Source organism: Asparagus officinalis, chromosome 1, assembly GCF_001876935.1.
Source record: "Asparagus officinalis chromosome 1, Aspof.V1, whole genome shotgun sequence".
Classification (NCBI taxonomy): domain Eukaryota; kingdom Viridiplantae; phylum Streptophyta; class Magnoliopsida; order Asparagales; family Asparagaceae; genus Asparagus; species Asparagus officinalis.
The window spans coordinates 97,943,232-97,955,729 of record NC_033794.1 but is presented as its reverse complement, the minus strand read 5'-3'; the positions used below and the strand labels follow the sequence as shown (position 1 = coordinate 97,955,729).

The window sequence follows — 12,498 nt, the reverse complement described above, 5'->3', positions numbered from 1 at the left end:
TGCTCCCCCGTCTCTTGAATCTAGAAAATACAAGAAGTTTTCGAAGGTTCATCTCCCATTTTGTACATTTTGTAAAGCAATGTTCTGATTGGAAAAGTTTTTTTATGATTGACTACTTGCACTAAAAAAATATGATTTTTACTTAATAAGATAATATTTGTTTAGTTGATATTTTTTTTAATTATGTGATTTTTTTTTAAAGTTTCAGGCTATTCATGCTAGATTAGGAGAGGGGGTAGCTCGAGTCTTCTTTTGACGATGGTTAGAGATGAAAGAATATGTCTTCCCCAAACTTGTATTTTAATTTGTTGTAGATAGTTTCATGTGTATTTTTTTAGAACAATTAGGATATTAACTCTTGTTATTAGTATTGAATATTTGAGGATGGTGGAATTTTATTTATTGATGTTATTAATGAATAGAATTTTATTTTCCCTTTTATTCATTATTGGGTATTTTTAATATATTTGTGTTGTGAATCTTAGTGTCGGGTTGAGAATAATATGATAGTTGCCTATGAATAGAAAAAATATTATTAATGTATATTAGAAATTTGTAGTCTACAATGATGGTTTTATAAACCGTATTTTGTTCATCAACGAAGGGAAAGCACCGTTGTTGATGGGTTACTAATTACCCATTATGAGGACTTTTACGACGGTATCCAACCGTCATTAATTAGTCTTCAACGACGGGAAAATATCCCCGTAACTAATGATAATGACGGGAAAATATCCCGTCACTGATGGTAATGACGGGAAAATATCCCGTCACTGATGGTAACGACGGTGATAATTACCGTCGTAAATATTAACGATGGTAATATGTTCCGTCGTTATAGACTCTATAACGACGGGTAGTATATCCCTTCGTGACCCTTTAGCGAAGAGGGCTTCAACAACTGGTGACGAAGGGATTTTTTCCCCGTCGTTAGCATACAATAACGAAGGTTTTCAGCTCTTTAACGAAGGGAAATCCCTTCGTTAAAGATGTAATTTCTTGTAGTGAGAGGGTGGCTAATAAGGTTCATAGATATGATAAAAGAGATGAATTTTTGTGAAAAACATAGGAATTTATAGAGGCAAACCCGAAACAAATCTGTTTGATCCGAACTAGGAAACCTAGTCTGACTAGGAAAACAACCATCTGTATTTTAGCCATAACTTTCACGTCTGACCTTAAAATGAGGTGATATAAGATTTGATAGAAAGATCTTGAAGAGGCCTACAACTTTGGTTTTAAGTTTTTCCATATTCCAAATGATTTAGTAAGTAAAATGTATATACTTTTAACTAGTCGTTTTTCCCAGATTCCAGCCCGTGCACGTGTGCATGATATCACTTCTATATTCACATATATACATTGGATTGATCTCAAATCAAATGTTAATAAATATTATTTTTTTATAATACAACACATTTATTATTTATTACAAAATATTCAATTTTTTTGGGTTTTACAGTATATATATATATATGTTTTTCCCAGATTCCAGCCCGTGCACGTGTGCATGATATCACTTCTATATTCACATATATACATTGGATTGATCTCAAATCAAATGTTAATAAATATTATTTTTTTATAATACAACACATTTATTATTTATTACAAAATATTCATTGATCAATAGGCAAACTTTAGCAAAGCCATAAATATTAGTAGGAATAATCACGTCAAATGAATAGAAGTCGTTCATGATTTGTAACAAGAAGACGAGAACCACAGAAACATGATAAGACAAGGCAACAGAAATAACATAGGGTAGTTCTTTATTGACCAGAACGAGATGTTAATTATTTGATGTCATTGGATCAGACCTCCACTTGAGATCCGATGTCGTTGGATCGGACCTCCACTTGATATCCGATCGGAACGAGACGGCGCCGGTGATTGTCGGGAGTTCTTCGTGCTCGAGGAGGTGAGGAAGAGTAGATCGGCGTCTGCGTTGGTGGCTGCAGAGAATATGAATCCACAGAGGAGGGGGAAGAGATTGAGAGGAGGAGAAAGCCACAGAGGAGGAGGAGAAGAAGAGGAAGAAAAGGGAAGGGTATTTTCGGAATTGTTTGGGCTGAATACATGGGAGAGTGTGAAAAGGGGGCTGAACATATTTTTTGGGTTTTTGAAGTTAAAGAGTAAAGGAAAAACATTGAGGGGCTAGGTCACATCCCCTTTAGTTTTTTGGGGCCTAGACACAATTTTCTCAAAAGTGCAAATTGGTTTAATTTGTGTGGTTACTTGTTCAGTGGGCCTCTAATAAAAGTAGTGCTTTTGGTGGGCCCATTAATTTTTATTCTTTCAGTTTATAAGTATAGACCTTTATCCGGATCATGTATCAGCTCTCACGATCAAAATTGAGTGAAAATTCTATGAGAGTATACACCATAAAAATAGGGTGATGTGAACCATTTACGGGTGGTTAGCGTGTTACTTTTGGAATTTGAGTTGTCCTATCTATGAAATAAATTACTTCACTCCTTTAGTGATGGTTCTGATAGGGTTGCTATTGACTAAAGTCGTCCACCTAAGACTGTTACAATTCTTTTTTTCTTTTTTTTTTTTGGATGAATGCTCAAGTTGCATAAACTTAATTTTTGTACTAAAGATTGGCGAAAAGCCTCCCCATGTTGCATGTACTTAATGAGTTCAGTCATTAAAGGAATCAGTAAAAAATATTTCATATTATTTAGAACAATTCTAGCAAGTGTATCACTCAATGGACTTCGTTTATATGTTGCTGACATGACACTTATATAAATTACTGTTATCCAGATCATAACCGTTCTGACATTTGTCATGCTTGCATTACTAATTTTTATTAGCTTTGTCATGATTAAAGATAGAACAAAACTTTGCTAAAAACTGATATTGCTTTTCGTCAGTGCGAGGTAGAGCTGCATGGATATTAAAGAGTTAAGTCCTCACTATCTAGTAATCAAATGTGATGAAGGGCGACTATTTTTGGTCCCTCTTCAATGCATTATTAACGTTAAGGTGACAGCATTGACAGGTCAAAGTGAAGGTGATTATTAAACAAAACCACCTCATCTATGCCAATAAGAACTTTGTCCGAATTAATGGCAAAAAGATTGTATAGCTCTAATTGAGTAAAATTAAGCAATAAATTTAATTAGAATCTACCAAGACCTCATTCACACAGAGTGTTGGATAATAGAATAATAATTAGTTAATCGAGTTAATGACACAGTGTATGAATGTATATGTATATATATATATACATGTTTACATATAATTATTTAATAAATATAAATTTATTCATTAGATTAAAATCTTGATCAATTAGGTGAATCTAACGGCTAAAAAGTTCGATGTATCGGGCCGTCAATCCACTTAAGTTTACACTAGCTATAAGGGCGTGTTTGGTTCAACAGTTTTATAGAAAAGTTTTCTCAAAATGACTTTAATAAATATAAATTTATTCATTAGATTAAAATCTTGATCAATTAGGTGAATCTAACGGCTAAAAAGTTCGATGTATCGGGCCGTCAATCCACTTAAGTTTACACTAGCTATAAGGGCGTGTTTGGTTCAACAGTTTTATAGAAAAGTTTTCTCAAAATGACTAACAATGACATTATATAATTAAAAATTTTCTATAAATTTTCTTAAATAGTGTTTAGTTCAAAAAAAATTTATAGAAAATTTTCAGTAAAGTATAGAAAAGTACCAAACTTTACAGAAATCAATTTACTCTCAAAATATGCGTAAGTCACCCAGAAATCTGACACTCCATTGACATTTTTTTATAAAGTTGACAAAGTACAAAAAAAATAAGAAAATTGGTACTTTTTGACTTCTTAAAACTTTTCCTATAATTTTTTTAAAGAAATACAAGTAAATCATATTTTGGGTGGAAAATATTTTCTATAATTTGTAGAAATTGAACCATACACCCCCTAAGTGGTTAAAAAAGTAATTACAATATATATTATATATTATATATAAAATATATAATATATCTATAATATTATATATATATATATTATATATTATATAATATATGTTATTAAAATTTTATATAATATTATAATATATAATTTATAGTATTCCAAATCCCAAAATATTGATGAAACAAACAAAATATTACAAGTTTTAGCATTCCAAATCCCAAAATATTGTTGAAGCAAACACAACCCCCTTTATGGATTTCAAATCCTAAAAGCCACATCATTTATGGATTTCAAATCCCATTTTGAAATCCCAAAAAAAAAATCAAAACAAACACCCCCTTATAACAATTGGCTTTCCTAATTATTCCAAAAGCGAATAATTCCCAAAATCCCACTCCTTCATCCTTCGTCATCCCCCTCCTTCCCCAAGTGCCGCCGACGAATAATTCCCATCACATCCCAAAACTCCCCAGAAAAATTCATATATATCTCTCCCCCCCTCCAAGAGCCTTCCTCCTCCGTCGGCCAACTCCGACGATCAACTCCGCGAGACAATGCTGCAAGGGGTGATCTCGAGCTCTCTCTCCCTCTCCAGCTATCTCGCTCTCGATCTCTCTCGATCCCTCTCTCGATCCACGAGCGAACTCCGCTGATTTGCAACACCATCGACCAACTCCGCGAGCCAACTCCGACGAAGCTAACGCAGGTAAAATCGCGATCTCTCTCTAACGATGGGTCTCTCAATTAATTTGTCCCTTTTGATCCTTTGATTAAAGATTTGAATCTTGAGCCCTAGCCTGATGTATTTCTTTTACCCCCAACACTGTCTTTACCACAAGAAAGATTTCTCTGGATACAAGAAAAATTACAATTCAAATCAAATCCAAAATTCTCATGAACCTTTTTATAGGTCGCTTTTACAATAGAATGCATTCAATTTCACATTCATCTAGAAAAACCACAAATCTTTACAAGTTGGACTATTGCTTGAAAAAATAGCGGAGCTTAGCAGACTGCCTGTGCCATTCATGGATTGGAACCTGCAAGGTAGAAACAATATGAGAAAAATAAACATTTCATACGTGATGTATAATAACCTGAAAGAGAAAATTTGAATCATTACTGCTGGAAAACCACCATAATCAACGGGTTCTGTAATGTCCTTTATGACACCACTATTTGCTGCAACTCGTATCTACACCAGTTCAAAGAACGATAATCTAAATTTTAATTTTATTTTAATTTTACACTTCAGGTTCTACAAACAAGATACTTGAAACATCGGGTTTAGGCAAAAGAATGAAAATTTGCATGGTAAATTGTCAACCCAATTTCAATCGTCCCAGAAAACTATATATTTATGTCACAAAGAATAATGTGGTCAATTTCTCCATTAGGTAACAATCTGATTGAAACTTGATCTGATGGGAGTCTGATGACCTATAAAAATGTTACCAGAGAGTGTAATAAAATGAATTTAAAAAATTAAAGCTGCTGCAATAAAAAAACACCGTGAAGGTTTCGTGACTTATGTGATAATAAGGAAGTATACATATTGCTGTAAGTAACAGGTTAATGTAAAGAAACCATAAATTTCATATGTTTGCTCGTGTGGAAAATAAAAGTTAGATTTGTTACATTTGTGCATGACTATGAATTTGTGACTTCGTAACTTTTCATGCACAAACATGCATGATTTTTTGGATGAAATATCCAGATCACAAAAATACTTATTTCTAAAACTTATTTTTATTTGAGTTTATTGTAACGACTAAAGTTGTAATAGATTCGATAGCAATGAAAACAGCAACTTTTACCGCAAACATTTTGTTTTCACATTTTTTTTCCATAGTTGCATCTTCCCAGAATATCATCTCAATTCATAAAGGTTTGTAGTAATTTCAGAAGCTAATCATTGATATTTGCTTGACCTTCATTATAACCTTTTTAATGTATATACTCCCCTAATTTAATACTGTGTAGTGTTCTTTGAGTTTACTGATATTTATTATCTCACCATAACTCAAACATTGTGTCAACAATGGTTGTTCTGTTTGTTTCCTGTTGCAATGTTTTAGTTATTAGATTTTAATTACATTTTTTTGGATTCACTTGTATTAAATTAATTAGAAGAATGCACTCTAATCCCCTTCTTTTTTGGTGCAGTGTCTGCGAATTACGAGGGAGTAGCTTCTCAATTCATGATCCTTGAATCTTGTTGAGTTAGCTTTGTTAGGAATAGCAAGTTTTGTGTCTTCAAACAATGTCAACTTATTATGTTCTGATGTAAGACTTGGATTTTGATGGTGTGACTGTTTAGATTTGTAGACTGCTGGAGAGTGTATGGTTTTCGCATTCTCATGTTGTTTGAACTAAGATTGTATGGTTTCATTTAAAGTATTTTGTATGAACTAAGATTGTATGGCTAAGACTGCTGGAGAGTGAATGGTTCTCTCATGTTGTATGAACTAAAATTGTATAGCCAGTCATGCATCAACAATAACATCTTTTGATTTAAGTTCATTAGAGAGCTCAAGCACCAACTAGCATGAGTGTGTATCTTTTTTCTTCATATCAGACGTCACTGTTAAGATCTTTTCACAACAAACATACTGAAATCTGATAAATAGAAAACTAGAATCAACCCACCTGCAATTTTTGCGGTCACTAGTATAGAAGAAAGTGTCACAAGATGAGGAGCCAAAGTGAAGGCCTGGATATTACTCAATACACATAATCCACTCAGGCACAAACCCTACACAGATTGCAAGAAATCCAAAAAATCCACCACCAAATTGGCATCAGAGATCTAAAGTCAAATTAAACCTGTAAATATTCACATACACCACATGTAACAATCATCCATAGCCAAGATAGTTATATTGACACACATCATCAAATCATCCACAAAAACCAGCAAATATATGAAAAACCAGCAATCATCCACAGTATAAAAAGGTCCACAGAAGTACAAGTATAGAGTTTACTTTCTCTATCATAATCTTCTTTTGGTTAGCATCTAATCATGCTTGAAATATGGGAACAAGTACAATTCAGTTTTATATTAGTAATAATTTCCCAATAATCAAACAAACAATTGAAATCAAACATTAACTAACAACTAAATTCCAAATCAGGTCTAATTAAACCTTGAGTCTTAACCAACATAGTCGCATAAGAAAAACCAAACACCAAATAACATACAACGTTGAGAAAACAAACACCACCATTGCCCTGAACACCAAGAACTCGGGAATCCTAACGAGATCCCACCATTCATGACAGATCACATGGTTTCCTGAAGATCGGTGATTTGGGATGATGAGGGTGTCCGTTCTTCGCTTAAGAATCGGCGAAGGTTTCCTAAAGATTGGTGGCAGCGTCTCCTGAAGATCGGCAATGTGTAGTACTTGCATCCTTGGGCTATTCGACATGGCAAACCAACAGAATCAGCTAGACCCTGGATATCAAATCAAACAAAATTATATACTTGATAATACAAACGCTCTTGCTATTTGCATTAATAATTCCATATTCACAACCAGCAAATCTAGATAAAGCCAAGGTGAAGGGTATACGGTCCAACTGGGTTTTAAATTTGCTGAACTATGACACTCCATAGGAACAAGGAACGGAGAAGCATCGATTGATATAGACTTACTGATGTAACATTCCACCTTCTCTCTCAAATTAGGAAAAAGAAAGATAAAGAAAATCTGAACATCTTAATCCTCCGAGTTAAACACATAAATTGAGTAGGCCATGTTTGACCCACCCACCCCTGCAAACGTTGCCAAGCAACCTCAAGAATATTCAGATTCTAATGTAAGCAAAGCGCAAACTTTTCAAAGTTATTTGACTTCATGGTCTAATCAAGACAAAAGGCGCTTAAAAAAGATGTTAAATAATAAGCAAAAAAAGAAAGATAATTATTACTATAGAGATCACCACTTGCAGCGTTGCCTCGCGGAGTTGGTCGGCGGAGTTGGCCAACGGAGGAGGAAGGCTCTTGGAGGGGGAGAGATATATATGAATTTTTCTGGGGAGTTTTGGGATGTGGTGGGAATTATTCGCCGCCGGCGCTTGGGGAAGGAGGGGGATGACGAATGATGAAGGAGTGGGATTTTGGGAATTATTCGCTTTTGGAATAATTAGGAAAGCCAACTGTTAAGCGTATGAGATTTGTGATTTTTACCTCAAGGCCCTTTATTTTTTACAAATTTAATCTTTCTAAAATCTGTTAATTCTATAAATGTGTGTCCAACGAAAAAGAGCTTGACACATGGCGTCAGCGAAGGAAATTTTCTACGCTGGCAGCTCACCTCCCGTTTTCTCTCTCTCTCTCTCTCTCTATATATATATATATATATATATATATAAAAGAAAAAAGAACTCTCTCTCTCTCTATATATATATATATATATATATATATAAAAGGTAAAAGGAAGTGAAAGTCTTTATATTCAAGCAAAAGAAGGTAAAAGGCCCTTGTATACATTGTTGATTGATGTATACAAGCAGTTTCCTTATGTGTCGTGCGAAACCTGTTGTACTCATTGCATTAGTAAATATGTGTAAGTTCAACTCTTTAGCTCACTCGCTTACACTTTTACTAGATGACACGATCAAATATTTTTATTGTTCCTTTTTATGTTTCTTTCTTTTTTCTTTACAATAACTAGATTGCCAGATAGTTTATGATAAGTTTGGGTTGTGGAAAGTCTTTATATTCAAGCAAAAGAAGTACACTAACTGTTAGACCCTAGAGGGGGGGTGATTAGGGTCTTATGCTAATCTAATCCGATTAAATACCAATTAAAACTAATTAACAAGATGTATTCTTGCAAGATAGATATACAAGAGTTATAAGCAAGAATAAGCAATATATAATGTGATATATCCTAGCAAAGAGATATATAGCAAAGTATATATGCAAGAATATATAAACAACACAAGGGGTAAACAATCTAAACAAGATAGTGGATGATATAGATAATGAGCTAATGACAATGGCGATATAAGATATGAGCATAAATATGAATGAACGCCAAAGCACACTCAAACAAGCAATATGATCACGGAGTTCGGACCTTCCGTCCTACGTCTCCGCTCCCCACTCCCGGGGAGAAATCCACTAACACAATCCGGTTTGGAAGCCGGAACTTCTTCTACACACTCGGTTTTCTAGCTAACCGAAAACTCTACAACTCACACTCTTGCAATCACACTCTACACCCACTAAGTGTTGGACCTAGCCGTGTCTCCCTCAAGTGCTCGGTTACAACCTCTCCCTAGGCACGTCAACCGACGCCACTCCTCTTGGGACGATCCCCGACTCTCACCACACACTCCTCACTCGGTGTACAAGTGTATTACAAAGTGATTCTCACAATAAGCACAAATATGACAAATGATTGTTCTCAAAACAAGGTGAGAACTCAATTAAGCTCACTCTCAATGTCACAAACCCACAACCCTAAATTATACTATGAATGTAAATACAATAAGCTCAAAAGGTTGTGTGTGAACAAAGAGATATAAATCAAAACTAAACTCAATGTAGTTCTAGCTTAATAACAATGATAATCAAATATATAAAAAAGCTAGAAATAGAGTTTAGAAAACTTCTCAATATATCAAGAGTTGGAGGGAGAATAGTTGAATGCCCAAACACCAATAGATGATCTCCTCAAGCTCTTGTAGAATTGAATCACAAAACCGAAACACTCAAATGCTTAAAAGCTTCTTAAACTTAAACAAACACTAAACAAGTTTAAACCCTTGTTAAAACTTTTTAAACCATTCTCTTTACATATTGAAAAGATATCAACAAAGGGGTATTTATACCCTCTAAAGATCTCAGCAAAAAATCCCAAGTCAAAAGACCAAAAAACCATCTTCAACGGCTCTAAAAAGAGCCGTTGGGACTCCAGCGGTCGACCGATGAAAATCGCGGTCGACCGGAAACAAGGTCAGAGTCGCAGGAGATATGGAAATTTCGGTCGACCGATGGTAAATTTCGGTCGACCGGAGGAAATTTCGGTCGACCGACGGTACTGAAGCAGGTATATCCGATTTTATAAAATCGGTTAAAAATAGTAAAATAGCTCCAAAAATTATGAAATTTTGAGGGAAGATTCTGGACATGTATAAAAACATGTTAGAGAAAGGATTTCTGAAAAAACATTTCCCAGTTGAGAGAAATAAATGTTTGAACACAGAAATACAGTTTCTGAAAATCTGCTGTGATACACGATTTTGTAAGATCAATTAGGCACAGTAAATCAACTCCAAAAATAGTAAAATTTTGTGGAAAGTTTCTAAATATGTAGATAAACATGTAAGAGAAAGAATTTTTCAAATATCACTTCTCATTTGTGAAAACTCATCAGTTTTGTAAAACATGCACGAACATGTGCACGAACGAAAACGTGAATTTGTAAATTCCTTTAAACATAACAAATCAATTCCAAACTTGATGAAACTTTGAGAAATATTTGCAAATGATATTTTGAACATGTTACAAAAAAGAATTTTTCAATTTTCATTTCTCAATTGTGAAATCTCATTATTTTGCAAAAGTGTTCAAAATATGAAAACCCAAAACCATGCATGTATATATATAACTATATATATACATAGAAACCAAATACGTGTGTGTATATGATATTGAGCTTAAGGTACTTCACACACATAATATAAAATCTAAACTAGATTACCCAAGCTTGATCTTGATCTTCATTGTAGCTCAACTTGGTACACATGCGGATGAAGCTTGAACTTGATCTTTAACTATGAATTGCATGTTGCTTCACTCCACAATTCCGCCAACCTCCATTTGATATCGTCGTTATGGCGCAATCCATCCATCCTCCAACTACGTTGTTTGTCTACAAAACATAGGAATGCACAAACACTAGACAAACAACATTAGTAATAAATTGTTTGTTAAACATCATCAAAACAAGAAGGCCAACACTAACTTCTCATAAGTTTTTAAGACCAAATTAAATATATTTTTTCATTTACTTTCAACATACAATTTCACTATTTCAGTGATTTGTAAATGTCGTCTGCTTGTAAGAGAGTTCGTGCACAGACTTTCTGATACCTTGTTATATGGCTCCCTTATATATGATAATATTTTCAACTATATATGTATTTTTTCTAAGTAAATTTTTTTTGGAAGCCAGCAGCAATAGATAGTTCAAAGTCGAATTAAATTCTACATTGTTGGAATATGTTTGATTTAAAATTACATACTCCAATTAGAATATTCTAATAAATGAACTCCCAAAAAAATAATCGACAAAACATTTTCTATACTGAATCTTATAAGTAATAACATAGCTTAAATAACATAACATGAAAAATATGTAGGATAGAAAATTGTTTAGATAAAAATTTAAAGTTACTTGCATGTGCATTTGTTTGTAGTATTGTAGCATGTATTTAAAACATTATCTAATATAAAAAAAATCTATGCTACTAATTTTTTTTGGGGTACCAAAAAATTTAAACGGTATTTTCGGTCAATAGTAGAAGAGTGAGGGGTATATTGGTAATTTTACACATGAAAGATTCCCCCTAGTTTTATGTATAGTCTCTTATTTTTGGAAGATTCTAAACTAAGAATGAGAGTAGTGTTTCATTCACAATAATCATTATACATCATTTTCTTATTTCAAGAATATTCTAAATCATGAATGAAAATAGGATTTGAACTAAAATTATAAATATTCACTAAGTTATACGTTATAAGGGATTAAATTATAAAATGATAAGTTTCTTTTTCCGAGATGCTTATTAAATACACCCCACTTTAAAGAATACATTTAGTTTTAATTAGGAAATTTTTTAATTAACAACTCCTTATAACTTTGGGAAAAATGTGTCCGGGTCTCAAAAGCAGAAACTTCATGTGCTGCAGCTCCTCCTAGTTTCCCCCTGTTCGTGGGAAAAATTGTGTTCTTCATTGATGTCATTGTTCTCTCAAGTAATTGCTTTTTGATTACAAAAGATCCGGTCTTTTTATAAGATCCGGTTACAACGAAATCAAAGAAAAAAATAAAAAGATTACAACTTTCCTTTCGAATGAATCACGAGCTCCTGTTTTGCGGTCACTCGCTTTTGTGGGTTCTTTGCCAACGCCAGGGTTAATCCGTGGACCACCGCGCGATCTAGATCCGGTCGGATCTACACGATTTGACGGGTGTTATCTCACTAAGGAAATAACAGCCGGGGGGTACTATTTCACCAAGGAAATAATAGCCTTTAGTTCTCGGGATCAAAGGTCAAGCTTTGATCCGGAGTATTACTTCGTGTAGATCTCAGATCTGATTTCTCTCTCTCGAACTCCTGCCTTTTGTGACGTGGATGCTCGCCAAGAACCAGATCTGAATGTCCAAGTCTCCAAGTCTTCAAAACTCCAAGCTCAATTCTCAATTCGGCAGAGTTTCGTCTCTAGAAGTTCCAACCCCTCAAAAATGAACCATGCCCTCCTATTTATAGGCTCTCAGATCTGTGCCTTGGCACAGATCTGGGCCGGCCACCTAGAGGTGGCTCGGCCACCGAGCCACCTAGAGGT

General features: G+C 34.1%; 2 long non-coding RNA genes across 2 annotated transcripts; one reads left to right on the top strand and one right to left on the bottom strand.

The window, feature by feature from the left end:
- Positions 4,295–6,357, top strand: LOC109843407. The gene is made up of 2 exons (XR_002247670.1): positions 4,295–4,617; positions 6,078–6,357. It is a non-coding gene; the product is annotated as an uncharacterized LOC109843407 (long non-coding RNA).
- LOC109843399 lies at positions 7,034–8,035 on the bottom strand. Its single transcript, XR_002247668.1, has 2 exons — positions 7,848–8,035; positions 7,034–7,371 (listed from the first exon to the last, which is right to left on the bottom strand). It is a non-coding gene; the product is annotated as an uncharacterized LOC109843399 (long non-coding RNA).